Source organism: Argiope bruennichi, chromosome 10 (genome assembly GCF_947563725.1).
Source record: "Argiope bruennichi chromosome 10, qqArgBrue1.1, whole genome shotgun sequence".
Lineage (NCBI taxonomy): Eukaryota > Metazoa > Arthropoda > Arachnida > Araneae > Araneidae > Argiope > Argiope bruennichi.
The window spans coordinates 75,923,873-75,935,834 of NC_079160.1; positions in this window are offsets into that span (position 1 = coordinate 75,923,873).

Sequence of the window (11,962 nt, forward strand, 5' to 3'; positions counted from 1 at the left end):
GTTAACGGAAATATAGAAAAAAAAAAAAAGTCAATAAATGCAGTAAAATAAAACGTATGCAAAAATTTTTTATCGAAAATAACGACAGTAAGCAGAAGGAATACGTGCAGCAGGAAAAAATCAAGGGAAATGAACAGGAAAGATCCAAATACAGTGGGTGTGGGTGTGTGTTGGCGCTCTACAGGCCAGGCCATTTGACCTACAGCTAACAAATTTCGTACATGTATACCTTAGAGGTTGGGAATGTGCACCTGTGTCCCTTTTTTTTTTAAATTTTTATTTAGAATTTTAATTATTAATTAAAAACTAACTTTCCCGCCAAAAAATCTTCCATTTTCCAAATGAGTAAGGCTTCAGGTTTTTTTTTTTCCCAACAGTAATGAGGCTAGGATTAATATTTTTCGACGTATTATCTCAAACGATTTTGTTTATTTTCTTAATGTTTTATACATTTAAAATTAAACATTGTTAATTAATCGATCTTTCAGATTCATTCTGAAGTACTTTTGAATTAAAATAACTCAGAATAAAGAAAATTAAAAATGTCTAATCTGCATAGCGTTACCCCAACTGGCGTAGAAAAATTCACGCATTTGCGTTATCGTAACTGGCGTTGAAAATTCACGCATGCGCATTCTGTTCTGATTGTTGACAATATTATCAACGGATGATTCTTGAATTAAATTATTTTTAGGTTAGTTGCATGCTTTTGTAATTAAATTGTATTTATGTTAGTTATATATATTTTTGTACATGCTTATAGTTTTAAGTACATCGTTTTTTAAGTAGTTTTTTTTTAAAACCTGTTTTAGACCGAATATTTTAAACGATTCATTTTATTTTCTTAGTGTTTCATGCATTTAAAATTAAACATTGTTAATTAATCGATCGGTTCATGATGAATCTGAGAAAATTTTGTTGACAAATTCTTGAGATATTACATAAATTAAGAAATATATTCTTTAGTCCCCATAAAGTTTAAACGCTCAGTGACTCTATTATCAGTAATCATATTATTAAAAAAAGGCTTTGTTTCAGTAAAAAATATTATTATATTAATTGCAGATTAATCATTTACACTTTAATTTAAAGCATAAATTCTACGAGAGCTAACAGAAAATTAGAGAGATACATATTACGTTATGACTGAAAGCCTTTATAATATTATGAGGGAATTATATGACTACCAAAATTTCAAGTTTTAAAATATTTTAATAAAGAATCTATTATAGTAGGAATTGCATAAAATATTTAATTATTAAAATTTAAACGAACATTACGATTGGCGAACCAGCTGGTTTCCAAAGGCGGCTAGTTTAATATAAAATTTATAAGGTTGCTACAGAGGTGGAGTTAGCCGAGGGGCAATTGCTTCTCTGTCTGCAACCTCTTGCCCCCCCCCCACCGTCGGCAAGAGATTGAACGTTCCATCGGTAAAAGTCTTCGCCACTTCATGATGATTGTAGAGAGCTTCATATTTGGATAGATAATTAAGTTAAATCTGTTAATCTGTTTAAAGTTAAAGTTAATCTGTTTCAATCAGTCGAAATATCCAAGTACCAGTTAAAGTAGTTCGACAATATTTGTTAAAAGCAATCGATAAAGAGGCAGGTCAATAAAATGCCGCATTTTGTGGATAATTTTTGATGGGTCGACGACTATGAACGCAATACGATGGATGTCAAAGAAGTGAAATCTGCAGATTTTCAGGCTTTTGATTGAAATATAATTTATCAAGACTATAATCTGCGTTATTTTTGGCAATATATCCGACAAGATGAATAAGATATCGCATTCTTCCGACAAATGCAATGGAAGTCAGCAGAATTTCAGACATTCGATTCAAATATCGTTAATTCAGTTTATAATATGCCTTATTTTTTGAAATATAACTGATAATTTGACAAGTGAATAAGATATGACATTTTGCCAAAAATTTTTGATCGGTAGACTAAGAATTCAAGGTATTGGATGCCAACTATATATAGTCACAGATATTCCATCCAGATTTTAAGTCCATAGATTTTCAGACATCAAATTTAAATGCCGTTCATTTTTTAGACACAAATACATGTGCCTGAAAATGAAGTTTTTAATCTTTAATATACATTGAAAAATAAATACACGGGAATCCTAATGTTTAAGTAGTCCATTTTTCACTAATACATTTTTATATCTTACATAAAATATTAAGTTTGTATATATATTTACAAAATATTTTCTCTAACTTTCTTAAGAAACAACATATTTGTATCTTTTCAGCATTCTGTATTGTTCGTGTCGGAACTATTGTAAATTCTTGTTATAGACGCGCGCTTAATCCTCATCAGATTCGAAAACATCTGAGTTTCTGCTCATTGGTACAATTCTTATAAAAATTACTTTAAGTAGGGGACTAAGCTAACAAATCGACTTTTGAAGGAAAATCAAATTCTTTTCTTTATTTATTATTCTGCATTTCTAAAAACGTTTTTATAAAACTTTTTAAATTTAGTTTTTAATTTTTAGCTTCCATGGTAAGAGCATACTTTTCTTCACTTAACATGACGCGTCATTCTGGTGCAATCTGTGTTTTTATCTATATACTACAATCTAGAATGAAATATATTTTTTTCCAAAATTAGATCTCAGTGCAAGTAAATCTCAAGAATTTCGTAAAAAAGTAGACTCAAATACTGACAATTTTTTAATAATCAGTAAAAGAAACTTTTTTCTAATATCTTTGTAAATTTTTAATAAATGTAAAAGGTTAATTTTTAATAATAAAAAGGAAGCTAAATAATATTTAATTTCTTTTAATTAAATGAAAAAGGTTAATTTTTAATAATAAAAAGGAAGCTAAATAATATTTAATTTCTTTTAATTAAATGTAAAAATTAATTATTACAAGTTCATGTGAAGCCACATTAGAGAAATTGTGCTTGCTTCCTCTCAGATTTTTCTTGTTGCATACATATATTTTCTTATATTACAACGAAACAAATATTAACTCCTGAGTTACTACTTGTTCACACAGCAATGTGAAGGAGTTTCTACAGAACTGTTATAAATGAATATCTGTCTAATTAGGCGAAGAAAATCTGCTGTTATAGCCGTCGAAACTTCTGACATTCAAAGTTCATAATCCTAGTAGCACACAAATATTATACAATATTGTATGACATTGGCCAATATTCGCAATATTGTTTGATAGTGTGGAATATAGTTTAATTTCATATAATATCGCACAATATTGTACAATACTGTGCAACAGGCTGTGCTGCTTGGGAACATTATCAATTTTGTTGCAGAAGGGTTGAACATTTTTTGCTTTGTTTTAAAATAACAATGTGCAAAAGAAATTTTTTACAAAATATGGCTGATGAAACTGGAAAATTATATAAAACTTTAGATTTCATAATTTTTTAACAGCAAATTTATGGTTTAAAACAACATAATCCTATTAGTAAAAGATACTGTATGATATCTCCACGATGCTCCTCAGTATTCTAAATGCCGGCCGATATCATGAAGATATCGAAGCAATATTGTCAGGAATTTTGTGCTAATAGGGAAAATACAATTATATGCTTCATATGCAATATTTTTAGTTTCGCAAATATGAATTGAACAAAGAGAAAGTATAGAAATCGTCAAAAAATTCAAACTCATGATTTTGACTAATTACCAAGTTTCAAATCTCTTCAAGTCCGAAAAATACATTTTTGGAAATATCTCTCTTTCTATGAAAATTATATTTGAAAATCTTTTTGTAGCAATTTTCGGTGCAACTATGTTAGACAGAAAAATTTAGTAATTTTTTCAAATTTTGATTTTTATCCGGATGTCAGAATACAAGTGATCACAATAAGTACAAAGCATAATAGGCATGTATTAAGTTGTTAAATTAAACACAAGATTTAAAATCTAATGTGTCGATCTGTATTAAATTTTGAACCAAATCTATCATAGGGAATTGATCATTTGTCTGTTTGTGTTACGCATGCGTGTGAAAGTGTTACCCCCAAGTCGCAACAACGTTAGAAAATAAAATTTCTTTAAATTTTAATATCCAAAATCATATCTTTTTTAAACCAAATTTTACCAAATATAAGATTTTATACCAAATTTGTTAGAGATAACTCTCTGCCGGTCTATATAATTTCAATTACTGTCCCTAGTAGCACATATATATTGTACAATATTGTATGATATTAAACAATATTCGCAATAGTATATTGTTAAATATTAAATTATTTTATAAAATATCGAACAATATTGTATAATATTGTGCAACAGGATGTGCTACCTAGGGTACTAAAAAACTTTAAATGATGACGTAAATAATTTTAGTCTTTTTCACAATCTAGAATTATATATTTTATCTTTCCATTTTCTTTCTAACGTATATATATATATCTATGTCACCAGAAGATTTTAGTTTTAGAAACTAATTGTTCAGTTTTTAGTAAATGGTGGGAAATAAATGACAATAGCCTTTGCAATTTCAAATAAATTTTAGTTTAATTCATTTGGTATTTATTACGTAATAACCACAAAAAAAATCATAAAGTGTTTTTCTTGGAGGCTGGCAAGGAGAGCGAATAGAAGTATGACTCTTTTCTTATTTTCATCTCTATTAATAATAAGTAGATTTGTGTGTGTACATGTATGTGGGATTGTGGTGGCGTTCTATAAGCTAGACAGTTTGGCTTACAGCTATCAAATTTGAAACATAAATACTTTGGAGAGTGGGAATGTGTGTCTCTGAGCAATTTTCTTTCGAGATTTTACTTACAATTTTAATTCATTAAAAATTAAACTGAATTTTGAAGTTTCTCTTCGATCACTTCCAAGAATATAACTACACAAAAATAATTTTTACACCGTTTCAAAATTTAAAATATTGCCTATTTTAATAATATCAATTTAATAGTAGTCCTAATTTTTGATGGATTGTGGCCATTTATTTATTTATATATTTTTGTCTAATTTCTAAAAATAAATTGCATTATTATGGCTTGAAGCTGAAATCGTTTTCATTGTTTCGCCAACTATCTGATCAGTTGCTTTTTTTTTGTTGTTGAAAGTTATTTTTTTAATAAGTGTAATGATAATATCTGTATAGATAAATGTATGTTAAATATCTGTTTCGATAAATGGTGCATTTACGCGTTTAATCCTTTGCGGTAGGGAAAGTAGTCAGATGCGTAATTATTCATATGTTAATGCAAGGATTCCTTCAATGCTTAAGAAAATATAGCATTAGGTTTGTTATAATTCTGAAAGAATGAGGTGAGAGCTTTTGGTATTATACAGCTTTTATAACAATCATTATCTAACAAGAATGTGAAAATAATGCGAACTTCGGAATGCCTTGTCAGACTTAGAGATGCATAATCCACGATTTTTTAAATAACAAATAATTTTTTTATTGTTATTTTTAAATATTTGTTCCAAATTTTGTTTTTAAATATTTGTTCCAAATATCTGCTATTTCAATCATATTATTAATTAAAAATTATTACTTAGTATAAAATATAAATTTTTTTAATTGTAATTAATACTTAATTTACTAATTTAAGTAACGTGTGATTGAATTAATTTATCTGTTTCAGCTTACTTCTTAAATTTGATTTTTTTTTCAAAACTATTTATTTAATTTCTTTATCGGAGTAAACAATTTTCTGAAAAATTTGAATTAAATATCAGAGGTGGTGGTAGAGATTTGTCGGAGGAGGGGGGGGGGCAAGACAAATCCGACAGGGGGTAAGCACCATATCTCTAATTTGGCTTCAAAATAACTGTTAATAATTAATTTTACATTTAATTAAAGAAAATCAAGAATTATTTAATTCTTTTTTATTCAGATGCTGATCCTTTTTTTCGTTAAAACTTTATAAAGTTATTTGTAAAAAAAACAGGTTCTCAGTTTCTTTTACTAACCATCAAAAAATTGTCAATATTTGAGTCTATTTTTTTATTAGACTCTTGAGATTTAACTTCTCTGCGATCTAATTTTAGAGAAAAATATAGTCATACTCTATTCTAGATTGTAGTATATAGATAAAAACACAGATTGTACCAGAATGCGGTGTCATGCTAAATGGAACAAATGTATACTCTTACTATTTTATATCAGAAGCTATATAAAATGATTGTTGAAACAAAAAGTTTTATAAAAGTAACTGTTTTAGAAATCCAGAATAATAAATAAAAAATATTCGATGTTTTCTTCAAAAACCGATTTTTCTGTTTAATCCCCTACCTAAAATATTTGTTAAGTAAGAATTGCAACAACGAGCAAGAATTAAAATGTGTTTCGAATCCGAGGAGAATAAGTGCGAATACTCAACAAAAATTTACTATAGTTCGGACATGAACAATAAAGAATGCAGAAAAGATACAATATGTTGTTTTTTAAGAAAGCCGGAGAAAATATTTTGTAAATATATGTACAAACTTATTATTTTATGTAAGATATGAAGAATATTCTTATGAAAAATGCTTAATGTTAGACTCCCCTTGTATTTATTTTTCTATATATATTTTCTATATATATATTCTCTCTATATATAATAGACTACCGACGGGGGGAAATTGCCCCCCTTGCCCCTCTGCTACCGCCGCCTCTATTAAATATATATGTCATTTCTTTAAAATGTTTGCTTTAGTTCTATATACTACCAATAGATGGCGCCAGCTGTAAACAGAATATATGCAAAGTCATGTCACAAACAATTAAAAATGATTTGTATGGAATAGTGCATCATTAAATGCGAATATCGAAAAGTCAAGGTCACTCTCATGAAGTGAAGCGGCGACTTCACACTTTCCAGTGAAATCACCGCTACGATAAATTTCAGTGATATGCAATTTAGAGATGCATAATCCACGATTTTTTGAATAACAAATAATTTTGCTATTGTTATTTTTAAGTATTTGTTCCATATATCTGTTATTTCAATTATATTATTAATTAAAAAGTATTACTTAGTATTAAATATAAAATTTATTAATTTCAATTAATACTTAATTTACTAATTTAAGTAACGTGTGATTGAATTAATTTATCTATTACAGCTTACTTCCTAAATTTGAATTTTTTTCAAAACTATTTATTTAATTTCTTTATTGGAATAAACCATTTTCTGAAAAATTTGAATTAAATATATATGTCATTTCTTTAAAATGTTTACTTTAGTTCTATATACTACAAATAGATGGCGCCAATAGCAAACAGATTATATGCAAAATCGTGTAACAAGCAATTAAAAATGATTTGTATGGAATAGTGCATCATCAAATGCGAATATCGTAAAGTCAAGGTCACTCTCATGAAGAGGAACGGCGACTTCACACTTTCCAGTGAAGTCACCGCTTCGATAAATTTCAGTGATATGCAATTCAATGATACAATAATAGCAAGAATAACCGGTCCGTTCACTTTTCAACCCATTCACAGATTTCTCCTTTTCTGTTTTGTTCGAAAACTTCCATTGGACAGATCGTATCGATTGTTACTTTCTATCGTGATCCAAAATCTGTAATCGAAATATCACTCGTAAGATCGTATCAATAATTTGAATTACACCCCTCTTTGAAAAGTATTGATCACTGGTATTTGTGACTTTATGATATTGGTTACGTAATAACCGCTCTTAAAATATTCGTCATCCCTAATTATAAAGTATATGAACCACAGGGCAGGAGGAACCGAGATCTCACTCTCATAAACACAAATGGAAACTTATTTAACGTGACAAACGACACAGACTGTGGCACCTCTCGTTGCTGCGATCAGAATTAATAGAAAATAACGTCTTTCGAACATAGCACACATAGCCGACTTTTCATTGCCATGACAACCAAGTGAACAAGAAGCTTTTTTTTCGGAAAACGGGGAAATGGGTTTAGGACATTACTAACTCATTGTAATGTAAATTCGGCTCTGATGGCATTTTATTATATAGATAGTGGGATTTATTTGTGATAAAGGAATTAATGAATTACAAAGGACAAAAGCGGAATTTTGCTTTATTATTTATATGTATTCTAGAAAGCACATTAAAACGATAAAACAGGAATGCTTCTTACGACATTTGCTTTGAAAAGCCTAACAGTGATCTCGAATTGAAACCTCAAAGAAGCAAGATTAGAAATTTCGATGAAAGGTCTTTTGGAAATAAAAAGTTAGAAATATACAAAATTTTACTGCCGAACAGAAAAATAATATCAGTTTGAGATTGTAGTTGTTTTTCTTTTGACCAGATATTGTAATTTGATCATTTGATTATTGTAGCCTTGCTACCCAAACGAATAAAATAGTAAATGCTTAAAGATCTGAAAAATAAAATATGTGCACTTAAAAGAATATAAATTTCTGTACTAAACAGAGGAATAGATGAATAATAACATATAAAATCTGCGAAATTTAAATATGGTGTGATAATCAATAGCTTTCAAAAAATGAAAGAAAATTTAGATGTAATATTCTTCTGCCAAATCACAAATATTAATGACTCCCTCATAGATAGCTAAAATCAAATCTGTTAGCCTTGCATGGCAATTGATTAAGCAGATACAGTACTGTGACCGTCTTTGAAATAATTAGATTTACAGATAGATGTCTAAATGTTAGTCTTCGAGCGATAAAACGACGAGCTGACTTTTTTTGCCCTTTGCGTTAAGGGATCGTCACTGGAGACGGACGGACAGGAATCACCGAGATAATAAGCGCATCAATTAATCCTACATCTCGTTTCCAATGGTGTAGGGAAAAATGAATTCGACAGCTTAAACTTCGAAACAAAACACCTTATTCTGAAATTAAAATAATGGTTCTGCAGCCAAAAATCTCGATTTGTGTTCATACAATCAAAAATATACCAGCTATTCTACTCAGACAAACTGTTTACCAGGCACAGATGAAAAAAAATCTCAAAAGTATTTTCTGCACCTTTATCGTAACTTGTATATCAACAATCAACTGTTCTGTTTCTAGAACATATTCTTCCAGTAAAATTCATAATGTATCTGTAAAATTTATAACCTATTAGAACAAAATGCATACCAACATTATTCAAATATCTTTACAATATTGGCCAGAATTTAGAATATCCAATAACATCATGAAAATATCGACAATGCTTTAATACAGTGCAGGTTAAGGAAGAATCGCTTTTTCAATCGTCAATCAGCTAAAGACTAAAAAGAACAATAAAAAAAAAAGTTGAAAACCAACATTTATCTAACATTCATAGAAAGTTTTTTTAAAAAATATTGAAAAGAAATAAAAAAATATTTTGGAGCATATTGCTCTCTTTCTAAAGAGAAATAAAAGAACACGGTGAAAATTCCGTATTTAAACCATTTTGATAAAAATATCTCAACATATCGAAAAAAAATCCTTTTGTAACAGCCTTCCACAATTCATTGTCAACTTTTCTGTCTTTAGGCATGACATGGATATGATGTTTTCGCAAAATTCTTCATCAAGTGACCTTGAGAAAGGAGGATATTCAAAACAACATAGTTACATGCAATGCTGTCAAAGATATCAAAAGAAAATGGCCCCTTCAATCGCTGTCGACAATAACATAATCTGTACGATGTTTCTCGATATACAGTGGAAGCTTTAATGCTTGATACAGTGCCGATCCTTATATTATATGTACTTCAATAAAGAAATCGAAAACAAAGCTGATTGCTTTTACTTGCACAAATTTAGCACTTCGGCTCAATGCTCTAGCGATATTTTACTTAACAATTTCGTATTTTATGCTCTAATTTTTTGATTTTGTATTTTAACTTTTGGAAATCTTACGGTTGGGCACCTCAGAAATGAGGATGTGAATCTTCCGGTATATCTTGGTTCTCGTCATCCTAGTGAGTACAAAAATGGTGGGGATCGGCTATCTCCTATCGATGAGGGCACATACTTTTCCTTTCCATGGGAAGGGTTGTACCGTAACAGGTGATAGCCCTTTAGATTCAACCATAGTTCCTACCAGTGTTGCTGTCACGGCGGTCCGGATATTCAATTTCTTCCTTGTGTCTGCGGTGTGTCGGAGTGGAGAGTTATGGTTAATCTTTTGAAAGGGTTAAAATTTATGTTACTTGTGCCTTTTTCTTTTTCGATGAACTTTTAGCATATAATTTTTTTTTGGATTCGTCTGAATATATAATATTGGAATAAGTTCAGTATGTTATGTACTGTCAGGAAAACCAAGAAAGAAAAAATGTTTTTCGAAAACTACTTGGACGCTTAGTTTCCATTCTACCAGTATACAATCTTTTCCAACGTACTAGTATCTATCTCCTTGGATTATTCATTATTCTTTCGCCGTTTCAAATTTTTAAACTAAAAACACTGCATTTTTTTGTCTCAATGGTGCCTGGGGATTTATACCCCTTGCTGTACGTCCGCTACGTCACTTGGCACTGGACGCAGCAGTTGAAGCAAAAGTAGCAAAGTTCTTATTCGAATAAATTTTTTAAAGAATCTAAGCTAACACCACATAGATACAGGTGATAGTGCCTAAGATAGTAACTGTAAGGAACTCTTCATACGGAAAATAACGGCGATAGCAGTTTACTGACAACCCCAAAATAAAATGCTTGCTATATATATATGTATTTTTAACTGCAGAACAGAACGCCGTCTCATACCCCCGTATCCGTGACCATTCTGGTCACTGAACGGTTTGGTAGGCATGTTACGGGAATTTTATTTAATTAGCAAAATATTTACAGTAGGAAAACGAAACAAAAATAACTATTTACAAAATTTACAATTATATAAAAAATTATATTATGATGAGACCATTTACATAATTTTTCAACTTAGAATTATAATTTGTAGTAATTAACTTAGAAATATAATGCATATTGAGAGATAAAATTTGTAAAAATATACATATAATCTGTGTTCACATTTTTTATGTTATAGTAGATCAAGATGCAGTTTAAAAAAAATCAGATGGAAAATGATTTGAGAAATGGAAATGTAGACAATCTCTGTTTGATTGAAATGTGTGACAGGAGACTACAGTGCTTGTTTTTCCCCTTAGTCTTTTTTGGTATGAGACTTGATGTTGAGTGCTATGGAGGCGAGAATAGGTCTCTATTTCATCTTATAAATTTAATTATACTGTGGATTTTTTGTCTGGAAAGTAAGTTGCCGGCGACTCTTTTCAGCCATTCCTTTTCATGGCTTGGTGATGGTTTTTTCATATGCCAGGAGATTGTAAGGATGCATTCCGTAGCATAATGAAGTGCGGTGCCTATCCTACCACAACTGCACTGGTCACTCTCAGACAGATTGAACCTTTTGAGGTAGGCAGGAAAAGGGCCGTGTTCTGAGAAGAAAATAATTTCCTCTCTGTTCCAGTTAGTGGGATTAAGGTTGACTGAAGGTAGGATATTAAAAATTTTTCTGCCTGTGACACCATTGCTCCAATATCCTTGCCATTCCTCAAGCATGTCTTTCCGGAGGAGGGCTTTTATATGTGGTTTTGGTATCTTTGTTTGCATATAAAATTGCCCATTTTGCGTTGCGTCCTTTGCCAGTTGATCTGCTTTTTCGTTGCCTATATTGCCCGCATGTGCTTTAACCCATGAAATTTTTATTGTTGGTTTTGAAAGCAGGACACCAAAAATTTCTCTTGCTTTTTGGTTTGTGCTCTTTGGATTTGAAGATGCCATGATACTAGCTCTATTGTCAACATGTATTTTAAAAGTATTATTGTTTGAAAACTGGGATGTATATTTTACTGCTTCATGAAGTGCAGTGAGTTCAGCTTGGAAAACGGTATTGTTCTCATTCAATTTTGCAGACCAGTGGTAGGACCAGGTATCATTGAACAGAACACAAAACGCAGCTCCAACTCCATGTTCTGTTTTTGAGCCATCTGTGAAGATATTGATATAATTTATTTGAGATAAATTTATTCCTTCATCTTCCAATGAAATTTGGTTGGGA